Raw genomic sequence first — 11,424 nt, forward strand, 5'->3', positions numbered from 1 at the left:
AGGACAGAATGTCCCTGGTGCTCACCTTCCACCCTACCAACCTTCGCATAAACCTCATCATCCAATGACATTTCCGCCACCTCCAAACGGACCCCACCACCAGGGATATATTTCTCTTCCCACCCCTTTCCATTTTCCGCAAAGACCGTTCCCTCATGACTACCTGTTCAGGTCCACGCTCCCCCCCCCCACCCCCCCCCCCGCCCCCACCCACAACTCACCCTCCCATCCTGGCACCCTCCCCTGCCACCGCAGGAACTGTAAGACCTGTGCCCATATGTCCTCCCTCACCTATATCCAAGGCCCTAAAGGAGCCTTCCACATCCATCAAAGTTTTACCTGCACATCCACCAATATCATTTATTGTGTCCGTTGCTCCCGATGCGGACTCCTCTACATTGGGGAGACTGGGCGCCTCCTTGCAAAGCGCTTTAGGGAACCTCTCCGGGTCACCCGCACCATTCAACCACACCGTCCCGTGGCCTAACATTTCAACTCCCCCTCCCACTCTGCCGAGGACATAAAGGTTCTGGGCTTTCTTCACTGCCTCTCCCTCACCACCAGACGCCTGGAGGAAGAATGCCTCATCTTCCGCCTGGGAACACTTCAACCCCAGGGCATCAATGTGGACTTCACCAGTTTCCTCATTTCCCCTTCCCTACCTTCCCCCAGCTCCAACCTTCCAGCTCAGCATCGCCCTCATGACCTGTTCCACCTGCCTATCTTCCTTTCCACCTATCCACTCCACCCTCCTCTCTGACCTATCACCTCCATCCCCTCTCCCGCTCACCTATTGTACTCGATGCTACTTTCTCCCCACCCCCACCCCCCTCTCATTTATCTCTCCACCCTGCAGGCTTCCTGCCTCCACTTCTGATGAAGGGCTTTTGCCCGAAACGTCTATTTTCCTGCTCCTCAGATGCTGCCTGACCAGCTGTGCTTTTCCAGCACCACTCTAATCCGGATTCTGTACCTTGTCATTAGTGAAATGTCTGATGTCAGGCACCCCTCTACATGGACCGTCCTTTTATATCTTGTTTGGGGGTTGTTTTCTCCAAGAATGAGGGAAAGGAAGAAACCGGGTGTGATGAAAGTGTGAGGCATGCCTGTTTGTGCTGGTCAGGTGGGGAAAAGCTGGTGAGGGGGAAGGCAGCACAGTGGCCATTTAGGGTCAGTGCTACGGGAGGCCAGCAGGAAGCTATTGGGAGTGGGGACAGATGTTATAGTCAGAGCGAAGGAGCATAAGTATTGGTGGGAAGCGAGTGCAGTAGCAGAGACAGCGTGAGTGTGTTGTAGCAAAGTATGGAACTTACCCTGGCAAAGCTAAGGAGGCCATTGACCTTCCTATAGCTGTATCTCCTCTTCCTGGAGACCACGTGAAGCCAGATGGCGACCTCGACTCGATCACCAGGGTCAGGCGGCATATCTTTCTCTGCCACTTCACTGAGAAACAGAGACCCCTCATCTGTACACCCCCTCCTCCAAGACCTCCTGGTCCTTATTGGAGATTCGCAGCTCCACTTTCCTTTCTCCGATGAGAATGAATGTCCGTGATCCAGTAGGGACCGCTCCAGAATGCCAATGATTGTGTGGCTGCACAGCAGGCTTTTAAATATCGTGTATCACCGGGGTGTTGGTTTTTCAGTGGCTATCTAGTGAGAGTTGAGTTGTTCCAGGAACAGTGCATAATGAGATTGTACTGGAATCAGGCTGGAGGGTGGTGTGAGACAGGTTTAGTAAGATACAGCAAGAGATCTCACCAGGCCTTACAGTGAGAAACCCTCCAAAAAGCTCAACAAAAATGACACATGGCAAAAGGATATTTAGACCTATATCCTTTCAGACCAAGGTTACTAAATTGGTTGTAGTTACTAAGAAATGTGGTGGCACGAGTGGAGACAGTGTGTTTTGACTGAGTCGTGCCCTGTAAGTAATCATTCTTTCAACAACAGTGCTTCAAAATTCAAGAACACCTTCCCTAAATAGCACTGTGACTGTACCTACACCAAATGGACTGTCCCAGTTAAAGTAGGGAAGGGCAAGGGTAATCAGAGACTCCAGTCTGTTCGTTCTTCACTAACTGCTATTTTCTGAAGAAATAAAAATGGACAGAATGTTATGGAGGTCTGAACGATATGAGCTGTGGCAACAAATGTGACAGAATCACAGAAGAAATTCAGAAAGGCCCAACTTGACATCAAGCGTCAAGTTTATTTTTATTCATTGATGCGGGTTTGCCCTCACTGGCTAGGCCAACATTTACTGCCTATTCCTAACTACATAGAGGGCAGTTGAAATTCAACCACATTTGGAGTCGGTCAGATCCGGTAAGGATGGCAGCTTCCTTCCCTAATGGACAGCAGTGAAGCAGATGGGCTTTTCCAACAATTGATGAGTTTCATGTAGATTCTTAATTCCAGATTTTTAATTGAAATTAAATTCCAACATTTGCCATGGTAGGATTCAAATCCAGGTCTAATTCCTAGAGTCTACTGATTTGCCTGTTAGGGAGGATTATTGCTTGTTAATGACCTTATTAACTGGACATTCATCTCATTAATGTGCAGCCTCCTATCCTATCATCTATTATGAGCAAACTAGGTGTTGAGAATTCTAAACATGGCAGTCAGTACGGTACTTGTCAATGTCAGATTGTCCTCTGCTCCAAAGGCCTTTTGGATATCCATCATAGACATCGCGGGAATGCTTCATGGACACTGATCACATGCCCACCTCAGGACATTGGTATCTGACATGTGCCAGTCTCTAGGACATGATTGTGAGTGGGGAAAAATGTTACAGACAATAGTCAGAGAAAAGGAGCATGAGCATTGGTGGGACATGAATGCAGTAGCAGAGACAGTGTGAGTGTGTTGTAGCAAAGTATGGAACTTACCCTGGCAAAGCTAAGGAGGCCATTGACCTTCCTATAGCACTGCTAGCTGTATCCCCTCTTGCCCTCTCATCCTTTCCTCATTGGGGTAAGGAGCTGAAATCGGGCAGCTGACTACCTTTCTTGACTCTTGCTGCACCATTTTTAGTCAAATTCCTCATGGAATGAGGGAGAGGCCAGTATTAATGGAGACAAAAATGGTTGGCATAGTAGTTATTTCTGGCGCTGGTGAGAGATGTCCTGAATGGTGAGTAGGCAGTGCTGAGGGCATATAGAGTTAGTGGTGTCTGGGGTTGAGATAGGAGGGACAGTGAGTGTTGCAGGCAATAGTGAAAGTGAATCTTGCTGGGAGGTGGGCCCAACAGCAGAGATAGCGTGAGTAGAAGACAACAACACTGATGCTGGCAGAGGGGTCAAGAATGCTGTGCATTCCTCCAGACGCTGAGACTTCAAGGCCTGATGTCATGACCTCAGTCCTGGCATGGGAGGATATCCCGGCACTGCACCATCGTATTCTGCGGGACCTCCACATTCATGCCAGCAATTTTCATTTCTCTGTCATGACTAGGGCAAATATGACCCATGCAGGCAGCTTTGTATTGACAGTGTTTGTCTGAGTGTATAATGGTCTTTTAAAGATGGCATTGGTGCCAGGGCAGCTAGTCCAATCTGGGTTGTCCTGGTAGTGGCAATCGGCACCTCCTGATCATGTTCTGGGAACAGTAAGTAGTAGGATGGAACGAGTAGGTAAGAAGGACACAAAATGAGCAGACGGTAGATAGTTAATGAGGCACATTTGGTAAGGTATAGCAAGAGATCTTACTTGACCTCGCATAGTGAAATCCTCCAAATATCTGGATGAAGCTGACACTTTACTAAAAAAAAGTAAGATTCAGTCTACTGTCTTTATCCAGAGAAATTACAGCCACTTTAGTCGTGCATGAAACCTGTTTACTGCAGTTTGCAGACACTAGTTTTAAATAGATGTTGAAATTGACTGGGTTTGTTATGAGGTACACTGCTTCTTATAAGTCCTCCTTATGTTTCACCTTGGCTCCAACTCATTGACTGACACTGATGTCAATAGCCATGCCACACCCATTCTCCGTCTTTAACTGGAGTCGAGATTAAGTGCATCTTAACCCATAATTCTCTGACCCAGAGGCAAGAGTGCTAGGAACTGGGCCAAGTTTGCAATGTTGAACTATACTGTAGTTCATCATAAATTAAGAAGCAGACTGCATTATTGTTCTCAAGGGGACCACAAACATTGTTTAGAAAAAAAAAGGTTGCAAAGAATACATTTTCCCATTCTATGTGATGAGTTTGAAGCCAGTATTCTGACATACTATACCACCCAATCCTCCCACGCACATTTTCTGAGGCTGAAGAAGTGCTGGAGTAATCGAAGTATGAAAATGCTCCAAAGGCCAGCACTCCCTCACTTCACTGAGTGTACAAAAAAAAAACAAAGTACGTCCTATTATAATCCAGATTTTCTTCCCCAGTACAAATTTTAGAAAAACATTTAGTTACTGACTCGTCTGAAAAACAGACTGTCTGAGTTATATTTTGAGTTATGGATCAAACTGCCAGAGGAAGTGGTGGAGGCAGGTTCAATTATAACATTTAAAAAGCGTCTGGATGGGTATACGAATAGGAAGGGTTTAGAGGGATATGGGCCAAATGCTGGTAAATGGGACTGGGCCAGATCGAGATACCTGGTCGGTGCGGATGAGTTGACTGAAGAGCCTGTTTCTGTGCTGTATAACTCTATGACACTCTGACTCTGACTCTGTGAGTGTTGTTGGAGCTGCACCCATTCAGACAAGTTGAGAATACTCTATCACACTCCTGACTTGTGCCCTGTAGATGATGGACAGGCTTTGGGGAGTCAGGAGGTGGGATGTTCACTGCAGTATTCCTAGTGTCTGATCTGTTTTTGGTAGCCAGAGTACTTACATGGTCAATCACCTGAGTTTCTGGTCGCTGGTATGCCCCAGTGATGTTGGAGACTCAGTGAGTGTTACCTGGTGATGGTTAGTTTCTCTCTTATTGCAGCTAGTTTCACAACTGCACTGGGACCCTCAGCATCCTCAACATTAACATTGGCTTCATCAGACTCAGACTCCTCTTCAGCCTCCCCTGACAGGCAGCAACTTCATGTTGGCAAGTCATATTACAATTATGTAAGACTTATTTCGGCCACATTTGGAATACTGCGTACTGTTCTTGTCGCCACATTACCAAAAAGATGTGGATGCTTTGGAGAGGGTGTAAGGGGGTTCACCAGGATGTTGCCTGGTATGGAGAGTGCTAACTATGAGGAGAGTATGAGTAGATTAAGATTATTTTCATTAGAAAGATGGAGGTTGTGGGGGGGGGGCGACCTGGTTGAGGTCTACAAAATCATGAGAGGTATAGACAGGGTGGATAGCAAGAAGCTATTTCCCAGAGTGGGGGACTCAATATACCAGGGGTCACGAGTTTAAGGTGAGAGGGGAAATGTTTATGGGTGATATGCGTGGAAGGTATTTAATGCTGAGGTTGGTGGGTGCCTGGAACAATTTGCCATCTGACGTGGTAGAGGCAGGCATTTAAGATGTATCTAGACAGAAACATGAATGGATAGGGATCAGAGGGATACAGATCCTTAGAAAATAGGCAACAGGTTTAGATGGAAGGTCTGGATCGGTGCAGGCTTGGAGAGCCAAAGGGCCTGTTCCTTTGCTGTAATTTTCTTTGTTCTTTGTTCATCTCCCTCACGGCTAAATTCTCCCCCTGTCATTGAGCTAGATTGTACAAGGTACAGTAAAAGGTTGCCATTCTGACCATTGAACTGTCCAAAGCTCTGCGGTACAGATCGCCATCGAGTCTGTGGAGAAAAGAGAACTGTAGTAACAACAGGGGGAGAGTGTAGTTAGGTAAATCGATTCTGTTGTCTGCAGCAAAGACAGAAAGCCCTGAAAGCTACTATGTGCCAAGATTCAGGATATCTCTCCTGGCCTGGGGAGGAGTTGAAGTAGGAGGGGAAGAATCCAATTGTCATCCACATTGGTGCCAATGACCAATCACCAGCAGAGCAAGGGATGAGTTTCTGGTGAGTGTACAATAACTTGAGACTAAATTAAAAAGTAGAACCATAAACCATAAACCATTAAAGTAGAACCAAAGTAATCTCTGGGTTACTACCTGAACAAATTGGCACAGGGTAAATAAGGTTAGAGAAGTAAATGCATGGCTCAAAGATGGGTGTGGGAGAAATGAGTTCCCATTCGTTGGATACTAGCAACAGTATTGTGGAAAGAGAGAGCTGTCATGTTTCAATGGGCGTCATTTGAACTATGTTGAGACCAATATCCTGCAAATTTTATGGCTAGAGTTGTGTTTTTTTTAAATCAATGTGTTTGGAGATATTGTCACACACCTCCAGCAGGTGAGTTTTGAACCAGATCTTGTGGTACAAGGGTAGAGACTTTATCAGTACAAAAGGCTCTGGTAACTATGGTAGTGAACAGGGCTTTAAATTAATTGGTGCAGGGTGGGCGTGTAGTATTTGAATGAAGGGAAGCTTACATAATCAAAAAGGGTATTGACGAGGTGAATAATAATCCAAGTGCAACAGGAAAAGACAGAAAATATAAACAGAAAACTGCACCAGTCTTCATCTGAAAGCATTTGTAACAAGACATGTGATAGCTATTGAATTATAGCTGAGCACTCACAATTCAAGGGGATTCAATGTCTTGGAAAATATGCAAGAAGCAAAAGGGGGTGGGTTAGCATTGTTAATAATGGAGGGTATCAGTGAGGTAATGCATTGTTATAAAGTCTGGAACTCGTGATATGGAATGAGTTTGAGTGGAAATAAGGAAGGATAAAGCAAAGAGGTCATGGATGGCATTCACCTATAGATTTCTGAAGATTTACCCTGTTGGACATGTTATAAATCAGGAAATGATGGAGATGTGTCAGATGGGCTCTATAATTAAAAGTATGGTTTTAATTAGAAACTAGACTTGAAATTTCAGATGCTGCGTAAGGTGGCAAAGGACATAGACTTGCCTTCTCTGAGGATTGAACTCAGGACCTTCAGATTATGAGACTGACGCGCTACCGACTGCGCTAAGAAGGCCAGCCGTGAGATGCTGCCTGGCCTGCTGTGCTTTGACCAGCAACACATTTGCAGCTGTGATCTCCAGCATCTGCAGACCTCATTTTTTACTTGAAATTTCAGATGAGCAATGGTAACATGGAAGACACATTTCTAGAGACTACCAGGGATTGTTTCTTAGAGGAGTACACTGCCCAATCTATCCAGGAGCAGGCTATTTCAGATCTAGCAATGTGTAATGAGGTCGGATTAATAAAACATTGGATAATTAAGGATTCGCTATGGGGTAGTGATGGCAATATAGTTAAATTTCAAATTCAATTTGAGGGAGAGCAAATTGAGTCTCAAACCAGTGTCGCCAACTTAAATAAGGGCAATTACAGAGGACAGAGGAGTGAAGCAAAAGTTTTATGTAGTGGGTTGGGAAAATAGACTAAGGGGAAGTTGGCAGGAGGAAAAGTCTTGTCATAGTCTCTACTACTAGCCACAAAATATTTGAAAAATTAATATCACTGACAACAAACTAAAGGCATTGAAGGTATGGTTAGCAAGTTTGCAGATGACACTAAAATTAGTGGCACAGCAGAAAATAAAGAAGGTTTTCTAAGATTACGAAGGGATCTTGGTCAATTGAGTCAGTGAACTGAGAAATGGCAGCTAGAGTTCAACCAGGATAAATGCGAGGTATTGCATTAGAACTTTTCCAAATGATGGTAGGACTTTGGGTCATATTGTAGGGACCTAGGGGTTCAGGTGCATAATTTTTTGAGGTTTGCACCACATATAGAAAGGGTGGTTAAAAAGATTTTAGCATGCTTGCCTTCACTTCTCAGTCCTCTGAGTATAGGAGTTAGGAAGTCATATTGAAGTTGTACAGGACATCAGTGAGGCCTGTTCTGGAATATTGTGTCCAGTTCTGGTTCGCCCAGTTATAGGAAGAATATTATTAAGTTGGAGAGGGTTCAAAAGAGATTTACAGGATGTTGCTGGGTATGGGAGATTTGAGTTACAAAGAAAGGCTGGGTAAACTGGACATTTTCATTGGAGTGTTAGAGTTTAAGAGGTGACCTTATAGGAGTTTATCTGCAGACCTCACTTTTTACTTATAGGAGTTTATAAAATCATGAGTGGTACAGATATGGTTAATGGTAATCTTTTCCCTAGGATGGGGGATTTCAAAACTAAGGGGCACATTATTAAGGTGAGAAGAGAGAGACTTAAAAAAGACATGAGGGGCAAAAGTTTTACACAAAGAGTGGTTCGCATGTGGAATGAACTTCCTGAGGAAGTGGTGGATGTGAGCACAATTACAACATTTAAAAGACATTTGGATAAGTACATGAATAGGAAAGGTTTGGAGGGATATAGCCTAGGAGCAGGCAGATGGGACGAGTTTAGTTTGAGATTATGTTCGGTATGGACTGGTTGGACCAAGGGGTTTGCTTCTATGTTGCATGACTCTATCACTCTGTGACTTGATATTCTGTATCCAACAGTATTAAAGGTAGTGGCTGCAGAGATAGTGGAGACAATGGTCAAAATATTCCAGAACTTAATGGATTCTCAGAGGGTTGCAGTAGATTGGAAAACTGCAGGTGTCTGCAAGCTGAAACACCTTCAGTTTGAACCACGGTCAATACGCTTGCTATCATCCCTATCCACATGTATGACACATCATTACTCTATGCTGGCCAATTCCCTCCAATTATATTTCAGTGAGATGGTAGTGATATTTTGTCATTTAGAATTTCAAATCTAACACAGATTTTCATGTTGTCTAGAATATTCCAAGACTGTTATCCCTGGGGACAGAACTGAGGTGAGAAACGTACCTATGTCCTGTTTCCCATCTCCCATCGGCCTTTCACATCAATAACCTTTCATAAGAAGTCTCATCAGAGAGGTCATTGATCTTGAACTATTAACTGTGTATGCCTCTCTCTTTCTCCCTCATACACGCACAAACATAGACAGACACACACACACGTTGCCAGACTTAGTGAATGTTTCCAACATTTTCTGCTTTTTTAAAACAAAACTTCGGAATCCCCCATTCCTTTGGTCTTCTGTAAAGGAGTATTGTCTTCTGGAGGGAGGTCTTTATGGCGATTATCCATTTATAATGTCCTGGTGGTTGATTAGTATTTGACCTGCAGGGTACTCTGGTGGCTCATGAGATTTTAGTCATGAGGTTGCAGAAGGGGTTCACTGGGAAATTGCCTGGGCTGGAGTAAGGATAGATTGGGATTGTTACACCTTGAGCAGAGAGGCTGGGAGGGGATATGTTTGAGCTGTACAACATTACAAGAGGCATATAGAGGGTAGATAGGAAGAAACCTTTCCTCAGAGGTCAATAACCAAAAGCACTGTTTTAGGATATTGTGAAGAGTGAAGAGACGGAGGTTTAGAGGAATTTGAGACTTTTTCTGTCTGGAACTCACTATCTAAAATGGTAGTTGGGGTGGGAACCCTCAGTATTTAGATCAGCATTTGAAATATCATTGTATACAAGGATACAGGCCGAGAAATGGAAAATGAGATAACAATGGATGGATATTTGATGACTGACATGAACACGATAGGCTGAAGGGCCTCATTGCATGCTGTAAAAACTCGCGGACTCTATAGCTCAATAGAATCTTAATGCCTTTTGAGCCTGAGAAGCTGAACTTGAGCTCCCACAGTTACTCACTAAGTTCTTGGCTGGTCTTGCAGCACTTTTGTTGCCTTTCGTTGATCCAGATACATATTCCTACTCTGCTGGGAGTTGGTCTCTTTAAATTTACAAAAACATTTTTGTTTAAGTCTAATTTCTCTTGGCAATAGAGTAGGTTTGTCCTGAGTAATGCGGCTCCAATTAATAGATTGCACATTTTAAAATTAGGCCATTCAGCCTGATTATTCCACAATGCGATTCTTTTCCATTACAAGTCGAGCATAAACCCCACCTCGTGTTTCCCACCGAGCAGTATCACAACCTGGAGGTGATCCTGACATCGGAATCCCTGTCTCAAAATAAAACTCCTGACCCATTTATTGTGCTGCCAGGGCTTTTATTTTGGGGAGGGTGCTCATGCCTCCTTGGGGAGCACTTCTGCTCCTAACTTAGATAGTAATTTCAAATAATCTGACATTTTCTGATGCCTTGTTCCTCTCCCAGTATCTTCACTTAATCAGATAGCTACAAGTAGCTTGCTGGATATGGGCATTATATCATAAGTCAGAATGGTAAGTTCTAGACAGGTAAGTAACCTGGACAATTTTCACTGCCCACCCAAGCAGTTTTCACTAAGGAAATTAAAAATGGCTCATAAAGGGCATGGAATACCCTACTTGCCAATGTAGTTAACTCAGACACATTAGGGAGATTTAAACAATCCTTGGATAAGCACATGGATGATGATGGGATAGTGTAGGAGGACGAGTTGAGAATAGTTCATAGGTCGGCGTAACTTCGAGGGCCGAAAGGCCTGTTCTGCGCTGTATTGTTTTATGTTCTATGTTCTAAATCAGCTTTAGTGACACTGTGCATTCATCAAAGCCACCAAAGCATGGAGTATATGCCTTGGTTCAACAACAACCAACAGTGTTTGACTATAATCAATATGGTCTTGCACACTGCACATCTTTTTCCTCACAGATCTCTGATAGACTCACACGACAGAGCAAGAGGTCATCAGACCATCCAGTCTCTGCCGGCTCTTTGAAATTTCACTCAGGGAAGTAGACTTCACTGACTGGGCCTACATTTATTTCTCATGCCCCTTGAGAAGGTGGTGTTGAGCTGCCTTCTTACAATGTTGCAGTTCATTTGCTGTAGGAGGGAATTCTAAGGCTTTGACCCAGTGACACTGAAGCAATGATAGTGTATTTCCAAGTCACGATAGTGAGTGACTTGGAGAGGCATTTGCAGGTGTTGGTGTTCCCATGAATCTTCTGCCCTCGTCCTACTAAATTTGAAGTGGTCATAGGTTTGGAAGGTGCTCTCCGAGGTGACTTGGAGAATTTCTGCAGTGCGACTTGAAGACAGCGCGCACTGCTGCTACTGAATTGGCGATAGAGGGCGTGAATGGTTGTGGATGAGGTGCGAATCAAGCGGGCTGCTTTGCCCCTGATGGTGTCAACCTCTTGAGTGTTGTTGGAGCTACCTCCATCCAGGCAAGTGGAGAGTGTTCCATCACACTCCTGACTTGTACCTTACAGATGGTGGACAGGCTTTGGAGAGTCAGGTAGTGAGTTACTTGCTGCGGTATACCCAGCCCCTGACCGGCTCTTGTAGCCACATTTGACAATAGACAATAGACAATAGGTGCAGGAGTAAGCCATTCTGCCCTTCGAGCCTGCACCACCATTCAATATGATCATGGCTGATCATCCTTAATCAGTATCCTGTTCCTGCCTTATCTCCATAACCCTT

General features: G+C 44.4%; 1 non-coding gene across 1 annotated transcript; it reads right to left on the minus strand.

Moving 5' to 3' along the window:
* Window positions 1-6,955: 6,955 nt before the first annotated feature.
* On the minus strand, window positions 6,956-7,028 carry trnam-cau (transfer RNA methionine (anticodon CAU)). Its single transcript has one exon. It is a non-coding gene; the product is annotated as a tRNA-Met (tRNA).
* Window positions 7,029-11,424: the final 4,396 nt, after the last annotated feature.

Source organism: Hemiscyllium ocellatum, chromosome 1, assembly GCF_020745735.1.
Source record: "Hemiscyllium ocellatum isolate sHemOce1 chromosome 1, sHemOce1.pat.X.cur, whole genome shotgun sequence".
NCBI classification, from domain to species: domain Eukaryota; kingdom Metazoa; phylum Chordata; class Chondrichthyes; order Orectolobiformes; family Hemiscylliidae; genus Hemiscyllium; species Hemiscyllium ocellatum.